At 36.0% G+C, this 15,331-nt stretch overlaps 1 protein-coding gene across 2 annotated transcripts in view; it reads right to left on the reverse strand.

Moving 5' to 3' along the window:
* Hpse2 (heparanase 2 (inactive)) overlaps nucleotides 1-15,331 on the reverse strand; it is a 905,145-nt gene that overhangs the window by 523,922 nt on the left and 365,892 nt on the right. The gene's annotated exons all lie outside the window — the stretch shown is intronic.

The raw sequence follows: 15,331 nt of genomic DNA on the forward strand, positions 1-15,331 counted from the left end.
CTCAAACTTGTGTACTGGCCCTCCTGCCTCCTCCTGTGATTACATGTGTGGGCCACCATAGCAGGCATATGGCTCATTCTTAAAATAAGTCTCTGTTCTATGTGTATCTAGTTAGTATTTTTTTAAATAAGCATTAATCTGAACTCTGTTGTGCCTGTCTGAAATCCTACTACCAAGAAAGCTGAAACAGATCAGTTGATGCCTGGAGTTGGATACCCAATGTTTTTAAACAACAGCAGCAAAATAACAGTACATTAAAGTGACATAATTCTGTATTTTTTGTCAAAGAAATAGTAAAGGAGTTTAGTGTTTTAAGATCAAATCAGGTACAATGGAACCCCAAAATCATGGGGGTTACGTTCCTAGAGCACCCACCAAATGTGAAAAACCATGAATTACAAATATGGTCAGAAAAAATCCAATCCCTATATTTATAATTTAAACTCTAAATATGCTATGTCTCCCACAGTTAATGTAATTTAATTTAATAAAATACTATAGTAACAAAGCCTTAGTAGGTACAGGGAGTTTTGGCAGCATCTTAGTGGTCTCAGGGCTTTAAGAAGAACAAAACAGAGAACACGAGATAGCTACACACAGTACAGCAACCTGTTAGGAGGCAGAAATGATGGTGTATCTGCTTATGGGTTACAGGGCAGGAGACAATCAACAAGGAGAACTGAACACTCTCAGATTGGCTACTTTTTTTGTTTTTGGGTTTTTTTTTTATACCAGGGATCAAACTTGGGACCTTGCACTTGCAAGGCAGGCACCAGAACCACTGAGCTAAATCCCCAGTTCACACTGGCTACTTTTGATGTTAAGAGTCATTAGTGTTTGGAAACCAGTGAAGGTATTTTCCCATCATGTAAATTGTATTCAATATGCTTAAATTTTTAAAATATATGGGGCTTGTAATTTGTCCTTTACTCTTTGTACAAAAGATAACCTCTGGCTGATTTGAGTGCAGTTTTGTCATAAAGCATCAGGAGCATACATTTTGTTGTCACATAGGAGGTAATGGATTATGATAAATCTATTTCCATAGCAAAAAAAAAAAAAAAAAAAAAGAACTAGGACCTGAAGTCCCATTCAACCCAGCTATTCCCCTGCTGGGGATCTTCCCCAAAGAATTTTAAAAAATCATACCACAATGATATATGTGCACCCATGTTCATAGCAGCACAATTTGTTTTAGCTAAAACTTGGAAGCAGCCCAATTGCCCATCAACTAGAGACTGGATCAAGAAAATGTGGTATTTTTAATAAAATGGAGTACTACTCAGTCATAAAAAATGATAAATTAGAGACATTTATAGCTAAATGGATGCACATTGAGATGATACTCTTAAGTGAAATAAATAGGACACAGATGTGTAAATACTGGATAGTTTCTCTAATGCGAGAAAGTGAAAGTGTAAATAAGAACTAAAAGGTATAAGAGATAATGTGAAATAGGAAGAAAAGGGGCAAAAGGGAAGCAGAAGTGGGAGGGGTAGGGGAAAGGAAAGAAGGGAATGGAATTAATATGAGAAAATGAAAAAATGGAAACAAAGTCTTTGTAAATAGGGAGGGATATAGAGGTTGATGGGAGCGCAGAGCAATGGGGAAAAAATAAGAACCAAGAGAGATTATGTAAAGGTGCAAATTTCCAGTGATGGATGTCATTATATTGTATACCTAAAATGTACCAATGAAATTAGTTAAAGAAAAAAAGACATGTGGGGGGATGGACAACTGCTGGCCAAGTCACACCCCTCCTTCCAGGCAGTACAGGGAAAAATGAGTCAACCAATTCTCATCTGTCTCAGAACTGCCAATGTGTTAAGCCACCTATGTTTTAGGATTTGTTACTTTGGTAACTGATAGAGTAACTTCTGTATAGTAATCTTTACTCTTTTCCTTTATTTTCCAAATATCAATACCGAACATGTAATACTTCTATAATTGGTAAAAAAAAATGTTCTTTTTGAAATTAGTAACTTTTTTCAAATCAGTAATTACAGTTTTGGGAATTTACCTAAGCCAACAAACTAAAAGGCAGACAAAAAAATCACAAAAGCGTTTATTGCAATGTTACACATAAAATTTTAAAAATAGAAAATAAATGGCACTCATGCTGAAATGTTTAGTAAACTATATCCATGTGATAGAATATTAGACAACTATTAAAATGAAGAATTTATTGATTTATGATCAAAGACCTGTAATACCACATATGAAAAAAACAAGAGTGAAAGTTGTTCAAATATGAAAAAAGCAAATTTAAGCAATCTCTGAATGATTAATACTCATTTATACTTTAGGCTATTTTCTAATTTTTCTAAAAGGAGATCATAATGTGATCATATGAAGTAAAAAGTATTTATAAAAACAGTATCTATGCTGTGAGAGAAAGACACAGACAATACTCTTGATGCTACAGGGATACTGGCAGAGATATTTGTGGACAGTCTGTTTACCTTCCCCAGGTAGGAGTAAAGAGTCTGACAGTTATGAAGTAAGACGTAGTAGTCATGGTGCCCAAAAAGGAGATGGGGGACTGAAATGGAGCTGCTCCACTAGGTAAATCTCTCCCTGGCCAGATACCTTCATCATCCTCAGAATAGCATCGAGCCCAAGAATTCTGAGTCACCAGGAAAGAGAAATTTCAACTAAAAGGAATAAAAAAGCCAGTGCTAAAAGTTTGAAAAATCAACAAAAGGATACATCAGGGGATTTAGGGAGTGTCCACAATATTCTATTTCTTGATATTTTACAAGGTTTCATGTATATATTTTATACAATTTTCAGCTTGTATGCTATATTTAATTTAAAATTTAAAAAAATCCTAGTAGCAGACTCTTCCTAGATGGGACAAGAAGGCAAGATAGGAAGGAACAATTCTCAATGCAAGCCTGAATGTGGCCCTAGAGAAACAATATCTGTATAATGCTTTGTATTTCAAAGTGCTTCTAAATCACATGTACCTCATTTAAGCCTCATGCCATTCGAATGAGCCAGAACCAAAACTTTAAACTCATGTCATATCTAGATGCCTGTCCACCAAACTATATTCAATACAAAATACATGGTGGGCTTAAAAAATGAAAGATATTAAGGTGAAATTGTTCAGTTTTTCTTTAAGATCTTGTTTAACTGAAAGGAATTAAGTTTTTGCCTGCTCGCTTCACCTGGCCACCTTCCATCTGAAGAAGTTTAACTTCCAGACATATATTCGTTAAGTGTTCATGATGCAGAAGACAAATAATCAGAATAGGAAGACGTAATTAAGCCCAAGAGCTTAGCCAAAAAGGAGAAGAAGGAAGAGAAGAAATTATCAGATAACAGTAAGAAATAAGTCCAGTATGCCATAGAAGTGGTTTAGAGGAGAAAGAGGACTATGAAAAATACTGTTCTAATCTTTGAATTTTATTTCTTTGACTAAGTAATGATGTGGTTCCAAGTTTTCTAGGGGCAACAAATTAATCAGTGCCCATTGTTAGCAGCCTCAAGAAAATGTAAAAAGAATAAGTCTTGTTTCCTGCTCTAAAAGGGTTCACATTTATGTGTGTATTTGTGAGGAAGAATGGACATAAATAATGAAGGCTCTATGCATATATAAATTGCAAGTGTAGAGATCAGAATTATTAATTCAGTCTAGGAAAGCTAGGAAAGGTCTCATAAAGAAAAGAACACCAAAGATAGATCTACAAAGATGAATAAGAGTTTGCAAACCAAAAAGGGCAGGTAGAATGTATTCTAGGTAACCTAAGTAGTACAGAGTCATCAAGTATTTAGATAATCCCAACAAGTTTATTGCAGCAGAAGCATCAGGAGCTGGGACATGGAGAGATAAAGAATGGACAGGAGAGTGATCAGAAATGAGGTAGGGGTCCAGCCAGAATCAGGTATAAACAAAATAAAGATCTGAACGTTGTTCTTTAGGCAATAGTGAACGCAATGGTTTTGTATATTTTAATTTTAACACAGTGACACTGAAAACACAGAATTGGAAAGAGATAGAAATGAGATGGAGATGGTGGAAGGAAAATTAGAAGCCTGTTTCAAATAAATAACAATAGATAAAAGTAGTCATGGAACCAGGTAGTTATGGTTTTAAAACTTGCTTTGTCACTTACAAATTGTCTGACAGTGAGAAGATAATCTCTCCAAACTTGTTTCCTCTTCTGTAAAATGAAAATAATAATACTTACTTTTCAGGATTACTGTTATGAAAAATAAGATACTGTGAGTGTTTTATCTTATTTTTCCATGACAAAGAGTCTCTACTTTTAAAGTATCAGATCACCAAATAACAAAATCAAGTTCTTGAATTCTAGCACCTAATTATCATAATTAAGAAAAATTAAAAGCAGCTCAAACAACTATACTAGTATTTATGGCTTAAATCTTACTAAGAATGGACAACTTCCAAAGTGGCTGCTACTTCTTACAAATTTAAGCAACTATTTGCCACTTTTTCATTGATAATCTCCTGGCTTTCAAAAAAAGCATAAAGGAAAATATCATTTAATCCTTTTTTCTTCAAATAATTTTCCCACTAGATTTAAGAAAGAAAAAAATTCAACATTAATGCATGTGTTTCTTTATCTAGATGTTATAGGAAAACAGGCAACATGTACTCATTACATTTCCAAGAAATATGAAGTAAAAAAAAAGATGAAATCTTTGTATAAATACTATGTCAGTATAAATAGCTAGATTTGCTTCTATTACAAAAGTGAAAGAACCAAAACATACAGAAATAATTTAATGCCTTTTTGTGAAAACAGAACAGAAGCTTTGCTAAAGCTTCATATTCTATGAGGGGTATATATAATACCAATTCATGAAACAGGTGCATCTTTTTTCTCTCCACTTATGCAGTATGTTTCATGAATTTCTCAAAGGACATTGCAAAGACCAAAGATTATCCAAGACTTACTCTTTATTGTGCCAAAAGTTGATCTGGAGGATGGGCATCTTCTCAGGACTCTCCTCTACTTTGGGGCTGCAACTGCCATGGATTCCCAAGGTTCCAGCCTTGCCCTTGAACTCTTTCATCTAATGCAGATGGTTCTATTCAATTTCAGCCTGATTTTCTTTATTTGACTTCAGCCTCCAGTTTTGTTTGTTTGTTTGGTTTGTTTTTTTGAGGTAGGGTATCACTACATAGTAATAAAGGCTGGCCTTGAACTTACTATGTACCCCAGGCTGGCCTCAAACTTACAGCAATCATCCTGCCTTAGACTCTTGAGTGCTGGAATTACAGGCTTGTACCACCATGCCCAATTTCCAGTTCTTTGCAAGCCTTGGACACCTTTTCTATGGCCCCATTCCTTGACCTGCAGCAGTTGCTAGATCCCCTACAATTAACTGACCATTGTAGCAGTTAATGAGAGTTGATAATACAGTTTTAGCATCTGGCCACTTAGTAGGTAATAAATGTTATTAACAAATGCATTGGTAGTACAGTAGCATTGAGGGTAAGGAAACAGACTAAAGGGGCAATTATGAGATAATTACTATCAACAGGATTTGGAGACTATTTGGACACATTTTAAGAAAGATGCACAGGAGGAAATCTTATATGTAGCAACTACTTTGTTCTCTACAATAAACATCTCTAATATCATTCTACTGAATTGCTAACATCTACCTCTCCTAAGCACCAGGTCAAATAGAACAAAATCTTATAGCAACACAATTTGGTGTGAGTTTAGATCTCTCTTCTTTCTTAAATCTTATTCTATCTCTTTGGCTGCAGTTAAAATATTCTATTCTTGGGCCGGGGATTTAGCTCAGTGGTGCCGCCACCTGCCTTACAAGCACAAGGTCCTGAGTTTGTTCCCCGGTATCAAAAGAAAAGTCTATTCAAATATTTCAGATCTTGAAAATAAATATATTAAAGAATTATGTTAAACAACATAGGGCTGGGGATTTAGCTTAGTGGTGCCACCGCCTGCCTCAAAAGCACAAGGTACTGAGTTCGATCCCCGGTACCAGAAAAAAAGAGAAAAAAAAAGAACAACTACGTAGCACCTAGGCAGAATTATAATCTAAATAGCAACAACCTCAATTATAAAGTGTTAAACCTCATCTCTTTATGATGAAACCTTGAGTAGTCCATAGAGAAGTCTTATAACCAATCTGAGATTAATGAAGTCATTGTCCCTAAAATTTAAGTACTGTATGTGTTGGAAATCAATCACATTTTAAATTATCTATCTGTTTTAGGGGAAGAACTTTTGAGATGAACCGTAGGACCAAATTCAATCGTTAGCTACTCTTTGGATAGTGAAGAAAATTGTGTGTAAATCCTTAAACCCACTTATGGTATCTTCAAAAGTACCCAGTGAAGATAAAACAATACTTGGAAAAAGAATTGGTATTAAAGAAAACTGACATATTATTAGCTTTGGAATTCCTTCTCAAAGCCCAGAAAACACCAAGCTCACATTTCATTTGTAAGAAAAACTGGTCTAAAGGCTACCACAGAGAACCCAGGGATGTAGACCACTAAATGAGCATCATGGTTTAAAGAGACCTGAATCAAAGGAAATAAAATAAATTAAAGCTCTTACTGGGAGCATCTGAGATAGATCTTCAAAAACTTTAAACAGATTTCTTGAAAGGGAAGTAATTAGAAACTTAAAAGGGAAAGATTCTTTAATAAAAGTAAAGTATCAATTAAATGACGAGTAGAGCTCAAATCCACAAATAATTGAAGGGAATAAGGTAAAAGTAAACAGCTAATTTTTAAAAATTTTTCCCATAAGATCACTGAGAAAAATGAAATTTTAGAAGGTAAAAAATGGAGGATTTAAACACTGCAAGACTTAATACTTCAGAAATAAGAGGCAGTGCAAAACAAAAAACACTGTGTATTTCTCAAACGTCATACAATTCAGAATTATTTAGGGCATTTATGTTACTGGAAGAAACCATAAAATAAAAACTGAGATTGCTCCATTTTACCTAAAGGCTAAATAGAAAATATTTCTTAATCCAGGACAGGCACATTTAGTAACTTGCTCTAACATCAGATTTATGTCTGATCCAATATCTTCTTACATATAGAATAAATGTTTAATAAGAAAAGTTACATGGGTCCTATAAAAAAAAATCACCATAGTAGGAGCTGGGAAATCTGAACCATGGCAATATTAAGATACTGTCCACTAAAAAAAAAAAGATACTGTTCACTGTACTCAAAGAGAAAGGGAGGGCCGGGGATTTAGCTCAGTGGCACAGCATCTGCCTGCCAAGAGCCCTGAGTTTGATCCCCGGTACCAAAAAACCCAAACAAACAAATAACAAACAAATAAACAAAAAACAGAGTTGAAAGGAGAAAAAGAAAACAGAAGATGGTCATATATTTGTGCCAAACTTTATTGAATTTTATAACATTTCAGATGCCCTGTTAACTAAAGATTCAGTCAGAGAAAATTGTGGGAGGTATGTGATAAACTTCATCTCCAGGGCAGGTCCCTACGTCAAAGATCAATTTAAGTGAAAGCCACTATAAAGCTTTCAAAGCTAAAGCAATATACAAAAGTATATACAATATGATCTCAACAACTTAGAGAGTAATATATCTGAAAAACAAAAAGAAAAAAGAAAAGAAAAGAAAAGAAAAAGCACTGGAAAGAAATACGTCAAATCACTAATTGACACTGCACCTGCCTTGTAAGCTCAAGGACCTGAGTTTGATCCCTGGTACCAAAAAAAAAAAGATCACTGATGGATTCTGTTTTTGATGGTAAAACTATTTTGTATTCTACACTCTTCTATGTTCCTCAATAAACTTGTGGACAGTTTAGTAGTTAAAAAAAAAAAATGTTAAAAATGGAAGGAAGGGAAAAACTTAGTTCTAAGAGAGTGATTCTAAAATCTTTTTTTTAGAATGTGATGAGCTAGTTTGAAAGTTAATTGTATCAAAAGTGTGTTTTAATAACACAATCAACAATTTAATATTTCAAAATGTCCCAGTCTTTGACCTAATCTTTGTTTGCTTTTCTTCTGTGCAAACTTAATAAAATGTTCATAATAATCTCATTTCATGAAAAGTATATCGATGAGAACAGAAAGGGAGAAATTTGCAGTTGGGGAAAGGAAGAGTATTTGGAAAGGGTGACCACAAAGAGTGAGTGAAACTTTCAGAGAAATTCTAATGGGTAGACGTACAACTAAAACTCCAAAGGAGATAACAGTACAATTGAGGCTGTCCTTACTAACAGGCAGGAAAGAGTGCAATGGAAAGGAGAAAGCAGAGTATAAAGGGTAGCAAGAAACATACAAACTTGAAATTTTTTTCACATAGGATTCACAACATTCCTCAGAAAATTTAATTTAGTTGCCCTGTTCTAGCTTGCTAACCAGAACCAATTTAATTTTAAGTCTACACACAGAGCCAAGGGGGACAAAATATTTTGCAATTACTTTTAGCTCCCCGTTGGAAGGCAGCATAAGATTTAACCAGTTCTATTCCAGCTGTAATAGCCATCCAAGTTTGTCAAAGGCTTAAATGGTGTCTGGGCCGGGGATTTAGCTCAGTGTCCACTGCCTGCCTCAAAAGCGCAAGGTCCTGAGTTTGATCGGTACCAAAAAAAAAAGACTTAAATGGTGTCATTTGGCTGAGGATTAAATAATCAAAAACTCCATACTGAAATTATTTGTTTTGTTTAAAAACAATGGGAGTGAATTTTGAGAATGTGACAAATTGCTTTTGATTCATCTGTATAGGGCATGAAATAATGGTGCAAGAGAGCAGTTTGTTACACAGTGTCTAGCCCTTGCTATAAATCTGTCCACGATCACATTCCATTTGACATCCAGTTATGTGATTTTCAAAGAACTATTACTGCATTTAACAAAAAGCAGAAAACTGATATATGACTCTCTTGTTGTTTCACAGCTACCAGAATCACATTTCTCAGATGTCAATCTATCCAAGTTTTTTTTTTTTAAATTTTATCCTCTATTATGACAGGTAAATAAGCTGATAAAATCAAGTGCTTTCTAAAAGAGAAAGTTATAATATTCATGTATATCTTTATTTGTCACAAGACTTCAAACAGTATCTGTTTCTGCTTACCATCTGCAGAGATTTATTCCAAATAACATAACAAAGTTTGTTTCTTGATTTCTTTCAACATAAATAGAACCATTAAATTGGGGGATGTTTATATTCCAGGAGATAGTTAGATCATTTATCCTGATTAACCTTAACCCATAGGCCTGGACCCTCCTCTACACACAGTTTAGCCCACAGTTACCTTCATCCAAATTTCTTTTTAGTTAGCCCTTTTGACAGTAGTATTGCTATGAACTTTTCTACAACAGGGCCAGGGATTTAGCTCAGTGGTTCCGCTGCCTGCCTCGCAAACAAAAGGTCCCGAGTTCGATCGCAGGTACCAAAAAAACCAAAAGACAAAAACACTTGTACAACATCTATTCACAAAACCATTTGTTCCTTACCATACCTTCTACTGGGAAGAAATGAGACTGCTGACTAATGCTCCCCTTGGGCTACATTGTGATTTGCCTTTATTAAAAGCAAAATAATGGCCTCACATGAGGACTTGGCAACTTTTCCAGATTATGCCAGGTTTTTGATTCTTGGAGGGTTTTTTGGGGGGCAGTTAGAGAAAGGGGGAAGGAGAAAGCCATTTTTTATAAAAGTAATACAAATAGACCAATCCACTCAAGACTGTTTTATCACTGTCAGTTTGATTGCAGATACCCTCTGTGATAGTTAATTGTGATGCTAACTTAAATAAGAAATGCCTGGGTATGCATGGATGATTGACTTACTGAAGATGGGAGAACCACCCTGAGTATGGGTGGCACCAATCAATAGAGGGAGAAAGAAGTCTTGCTTCTGCTTCTTTGAAGGAGTTCCAGTCTTTGCTATTGCCTTAGGATGTCCGTCCCCAGGCTTCCAGCACAGACCCTTTCACTGCAGTCTTCCAGTGCAGACCCTTTGGCTTCCCAATATGGAGTCGCAAGAGACTCTGCAGTGAGCTTCAGATTTTCAATCTTTGACTGGATGCTCTGGCCCTTCAGCATGTAGACAACCTTTTTGCATTTGTCCGCATCTGACTCTGCAGGCAGCCATTATAAGATATATATATCCTGTTTCTCTAGTAAACTCTAACTGATACACCCTCCATAGCCCAATTTACTAGTCTGATGAAAATTGGAGGAATTTGAAGAAGAAATGCTAGTATTTGTAGTAGAAACAATTCTTATGGACTAAACTACACTTCTAATTATATACATTAATTATTCAATAAATATGATGATATTCCAGAATTTAATTTTTTATACCATCACCTAATTTGGAAATTAGTATAAACAGATTCCTGGGTTAAGTGGAAAAATTCAGCAATATAAATTATATAAAAGCAATCTTAAGCTGTATGTGTTTGAGGGGATGAGGATATTCCTGAAATAGATAATCCTGAAATCAAATGTGGAATAGAACTATTTTAAAGCATTAAATCCTGCCTTCAAATCCTAAGGCCACCAATTATACTTACTCTGAGTATCCAATTCATTATCTTTAAAAGGAAAATAATATTTTCTCCTTCACAGACCTGTTATGAAGATTATATCATTTAGTTCTGGGTCTTCTTATACACTTAATAGCTAGCACCTACTCTTATCATTACTATTATTATTTTTCTCAAGATTGTTTTTATTTACCACTGTAAACTGAATAAGGAGTGAATAAAGGAAAGACTGGTAGGCATCTAGCAGCAAAGTTTCATTTCCATTTAGTCTTTCTGTTGGCAACAAATAGCAGTGCCATATCACTAGGAACGTTTTTCTGCAGATACAACCCAAATAATTGTTCAGGTACATATTATATGGAAATGAAAATTATACCACTTCAGGGCCTTTCTTGCAAGAAATCTCAGGTTTCAGTTCTCACCTATTTCATCTTCACATTTATGTATATGTACATGATATATATGGTCTTGACCCAGTAAGGCAAATAAGGCACATGCTCCCAAGTAATGAAAATGAAGATGGTAAAGTATAAACATTAACAACCAGTTTATTTATTGAATATTGAAACTGAATTTTCTATTTTTTTTTTTTGAGACAAGGTCTTGCTATGTAGTCCAGACTGGCTTCGAACTCCTAGCGATCCCCCTGCCTCAGCCTCCTGAGTGCTAGGATTATAGATGTATGCCACCATGCCCAGTTTTGAAATTGAGTTTTCATATGGTTCCTTAAATATATATTCATTTATATCCCATTGCACAAATATTTGTTAAACAAGACTAAAGTTGACATAGAAAGCAGACAATACAAAGAATGTAACTCAATTTTGGTTCTGTTCCACCAATATTTTTTTTGTATTTATTTTGTATTTTTGTATTCTTTTGTATTTATTGAATACATCTCATGAGCCAAACATTGGGTTAGACACAAAGGTTGTAAAGAATAAGTCACAGCCTGAGCCCCTAAGGAAAAAGGGGATTTTAATAGACAATGCACTTTGATTTGAAGGCATTTACTTTTAGTAGAAACCACTGCTGAAATGGAAAGTCTGTTTCTTTGTTCATTGGACATTGGCAGTAAATTCTGAGAAAGTACTTCAGTTTGGCAAGGTAATATGTAACCATGGAAAGCATGGAGGTGCCCTATTCAGATCTCCCTTTGAGAAAACTTGCTGCTGATGGTCTGCAGCTGCTATACCTTTAGGTCCATAGTAACTTTCAGTTAATCACAGGGAGGCCATGGTTATTCACTGAAAATCCAGGCTTTCCACCATTGTGCTGCCTCCAGGCAATAAGTAAGCACAGGAGGCCTAGTAGACCTGGGCCAGCTCCCCCAACAACTCTATGAGACTTCTCTAAGGGGAATTTGTGCTTAAAAACTGCCCACCAGAAGCTGGGAATTTAGCTCAGTGGTTCTGCTGCCTGCCTCGAAAGCACGAGGTCTGGAGTTAAATCCCAGGTACCAAAAAATCCACAACTCCCCACCAGTCTGGTCAAGGCTTTCTCAGAATCGCATTGCAGCCTGAAGTTCTTCCTACTCAACTGCTTTCCTTCTCCTGCTCCCTTCACAGATGTCAGGCTTGCATCACTAGCAGAAGGCTCTTGCTACCAGTATCTACTTCTGCTGGTTTCCCCTTTATTCTGCATGGATGTTTCCCATAGCCCACTTTTGGTGTCTGCTTTTCAGAGGACCTGAACTGACACAATAGTTTAACTAAATGTATTAAGAGTAAGAATTACAGAGAAACATGAATTCCCCCTCAGTACTCACACCAAACTACCACTGGGAAACAGAAATCTAGCTGACAGTCAGGATTTTCCAAAAAGTATACAACCCAGCCCAGTCTTTAACAGCCCTCATAATCAGACATTTTATTCCTGACTTACCCACGTCCCTTGGGTCATATGTTCCATTCTAACTTCCAGAACATCTTTTACTAACATTTCATATAATTGAATTAAATTAGATTAAACTTCTCATAAAAGCTGGATTGAACTAAAAATAGTGAAAACTCTATCCATAAGAATTTTATTTTGAACTGAGTGATTTCTCAACTTAAATAATCAGTCTCCTCTTTGAGCCCCACAGGCACAAGAAATTCAGTCAGACAACATCGTCTCCTCTGGAGTACAAGGTTCATCTACCCTCTCAGGAGAGTTTGCCTTTCCTGCTACAGGCAGCTTCATCCAGCTGCCAGTAGAATATTTGGATGACATTGCCTCAAAGTCAGCACATAAGAATTCTAGTCAAGGGAGGCAGTCTGGCATAATAGTTAAGGGGACAGGCTCTGTAGTCCTAAACACTTTGGTCTACATCCCAGCTCCACTAGGTGTGCAAACTGGGTCACCTTAGGAATATTTTTTTCTTTTCTTTCCTCTCTCTGGTGCTCAGTTCCCTCATTTGTACAATGAGTATAATAATAGTACCTACCTCGCATGTTTTTCATGAAGATTAAATGGGCCAAGGTGAAAAAAAAAAGTATTTAACACAGTTCCTGGTATGCACTTAGTACTCAGTAACTGGAAATTATTTATTTATGTCATCATTATTAGTGGGAGCATCTGCTCTGGAGCTGGACAGAGTTGCTCATCCACACTTGCAGAAGCCAGTGGTCATATAAAATGATCTGGCCTCTTTTTTTGACTGGAAAGCTAAGAAGCTCTGTAAGTGGCCACATATTAAAGCTCAGCCTTCCATCACAGCAGCAAAGGGGAAGCTGGCCTCTCTGAGTAAGGAATAGACAGCTGGAAAGGGCCAAAAAAGGGATTACCAGAAGATTACGATGGTCAGGGGAAAGCTGAAATAACTATTTTAACAGACAATTTGTGCTCCAATTACCATCTAAATGTTCATGGTAAATAAGGATCCATAAAAACACATCTGTAAACCCCAAACTTTAGTGACTGGAGCTTTGCATGGTTCATTAGCACATACTCCTCTGCCCAACTGTAACGTCACTTATCAGCACAGGCATTCTCTTTTCAACGTCTGTTCCCCAGACATTAGAACTAGTGCCCTGTGATGAAATTTTTTGAACTCAGTACAGTCATAGACCTCCTCCCATGGGTGCAGGAACATTTTCCTAAGTAAACACATTTCCATAGTGCTCTGACATCTGCTTTCATATTCCTCTTTTAAAGTAGGAGTTGGTGACTATAGATTAATAGGGAACAACTCATGGGGAAAGACTGGTACTAGATGCAAGTGATCACCTATAAGGACAAGTATAAATCCATAATCATGATCTGTACTCCAGACTTGCAGTGTCCAATAGAACTATAATGTAAGTTACAAATGCAAAGAACATTTGCAATTTTAAAATTTTTGCTAGCCACAAGAAGAAAAATAAATGAAATCAATTTTAATTACAAATTATTTAATACCTATACATCTAAAATACTATTTCAACATGTAATCAATATAAAAAGTATTGATGGGTTTTAATTTTCAATACTAAATTTCAAAATCCCATGTGTATTTTACAATTGCAGAGCATGCTAATTCACATGAGCCGTATTTCAAGTGCATAATGTGTTCATGTGTTAGTGCCTACCAAATTGGATACTGTACCTCAGAGGGCTGGACTGAGAAATAGGAAGCTTATGCCAGAGATCATGTTACTGCTATGGATGGTTGTCATTTTTTTGGCTGCCTAGCACCTTTTGAACACTCTATGTTAGGAGAATTTTCACATTATGAATTTCATTTCATGGAGATAGAAGAACTCACTTTCCCAGATTCTCCTTTAGCTAATGCACTTTAGCTAGTGGCCAATCAAAAACAACCACATGAGATATGAATTATGAAGGGAAAACATGAAAAAGGTGGCATTGTATTTTAGGATCAATTTTCTGGCAAGGGTGGTAGTGAAGGTACCCAGTTTTCATGAGCACCAATGGGAGTGATCTGATGTCTAGTACTCAGAATCCATGAAAGAAAGCATGGTATGATTTGCTTTAACTATGGCCAGTAGCAGAGACAGTGAGGGTCTTAACAGAACTATTCCAATTTTTGCTAGATAATGTTTCCATTTAATCTCCAAACCTGGCTCTGCCATTTCCAGAGATTCCACTGCCTATACAATATCCTTTAAATTTTCCTTTTATACTTCAGCTAGAGCTATAATTTGAATCTGAATGTCCCCAAAGGCCCATATGTTGAAGGGTTGGTTGACAGACTGTGGTGCTAGTAGGAGGTGATGGAACCCTTAGGAAGTAGGGTCTAGACTCACAGTGATGGCGAACCTTTTAGAGGTTTCATTGATAACAAACACCCCACTGCAGCATGTGTGCCATAGATTCACTATCACTGTTACAGGAATGAAGTTAGGCCATTGGGGAAGGTAAGGCAATATCTGGACACTGCATCTCCCTTTGCAGGTGAGCAGCTTTGCTTGACCACACACTCCCCACCATGGTGTTCTGTCATGCCACAGACCCAAAAGATCCAACCCACCATGAACTGAAACCATAAGCCAAAATAATCTCTTTCTCTTTAAAAGTTGATCATCTCAGGTATTTTCTCACAGTCATGGAAAGCCAGCATGACAAACTAGAGTCTTTGCTCATGTGTTATTATCTCAGTGAGACATTCTTTGACCACTCTAAAATCATACCCACTCCCTGAAAATACAGAACTCCTAGTCCTCCTTACCCTGCTTTATTTGGGCTCTGCTTTTCTGGTTTTGATATTAAAAAGATATTGGATTTATAAAATAAATTAGGAAATGTTTTCTTTCATTTTCTGGAGAAAATATGTAGAATTGGTGTTAATTCAATATCATTCTCCAATGAAACCATCTGATTCAGGAAATATTTTTTTTTAATTTTCATAT

Source organism: Heterocephalus glaber, unplaced genomic scaffold (genome assembly GCF_053883595.1).
Source record: "Heterocephalus glaber isolate CG9 unplaced genomic scaffold, H.glaber_assembly_v1.0 deba00001497, whole genome shotgun sequence".
Lineage (NCBI taxonomy): Eukaryota > Metazoa > Chordata > Mammalia > Rodentia > Bathyergidae > Heterocephalus > Heterocephalus glaber.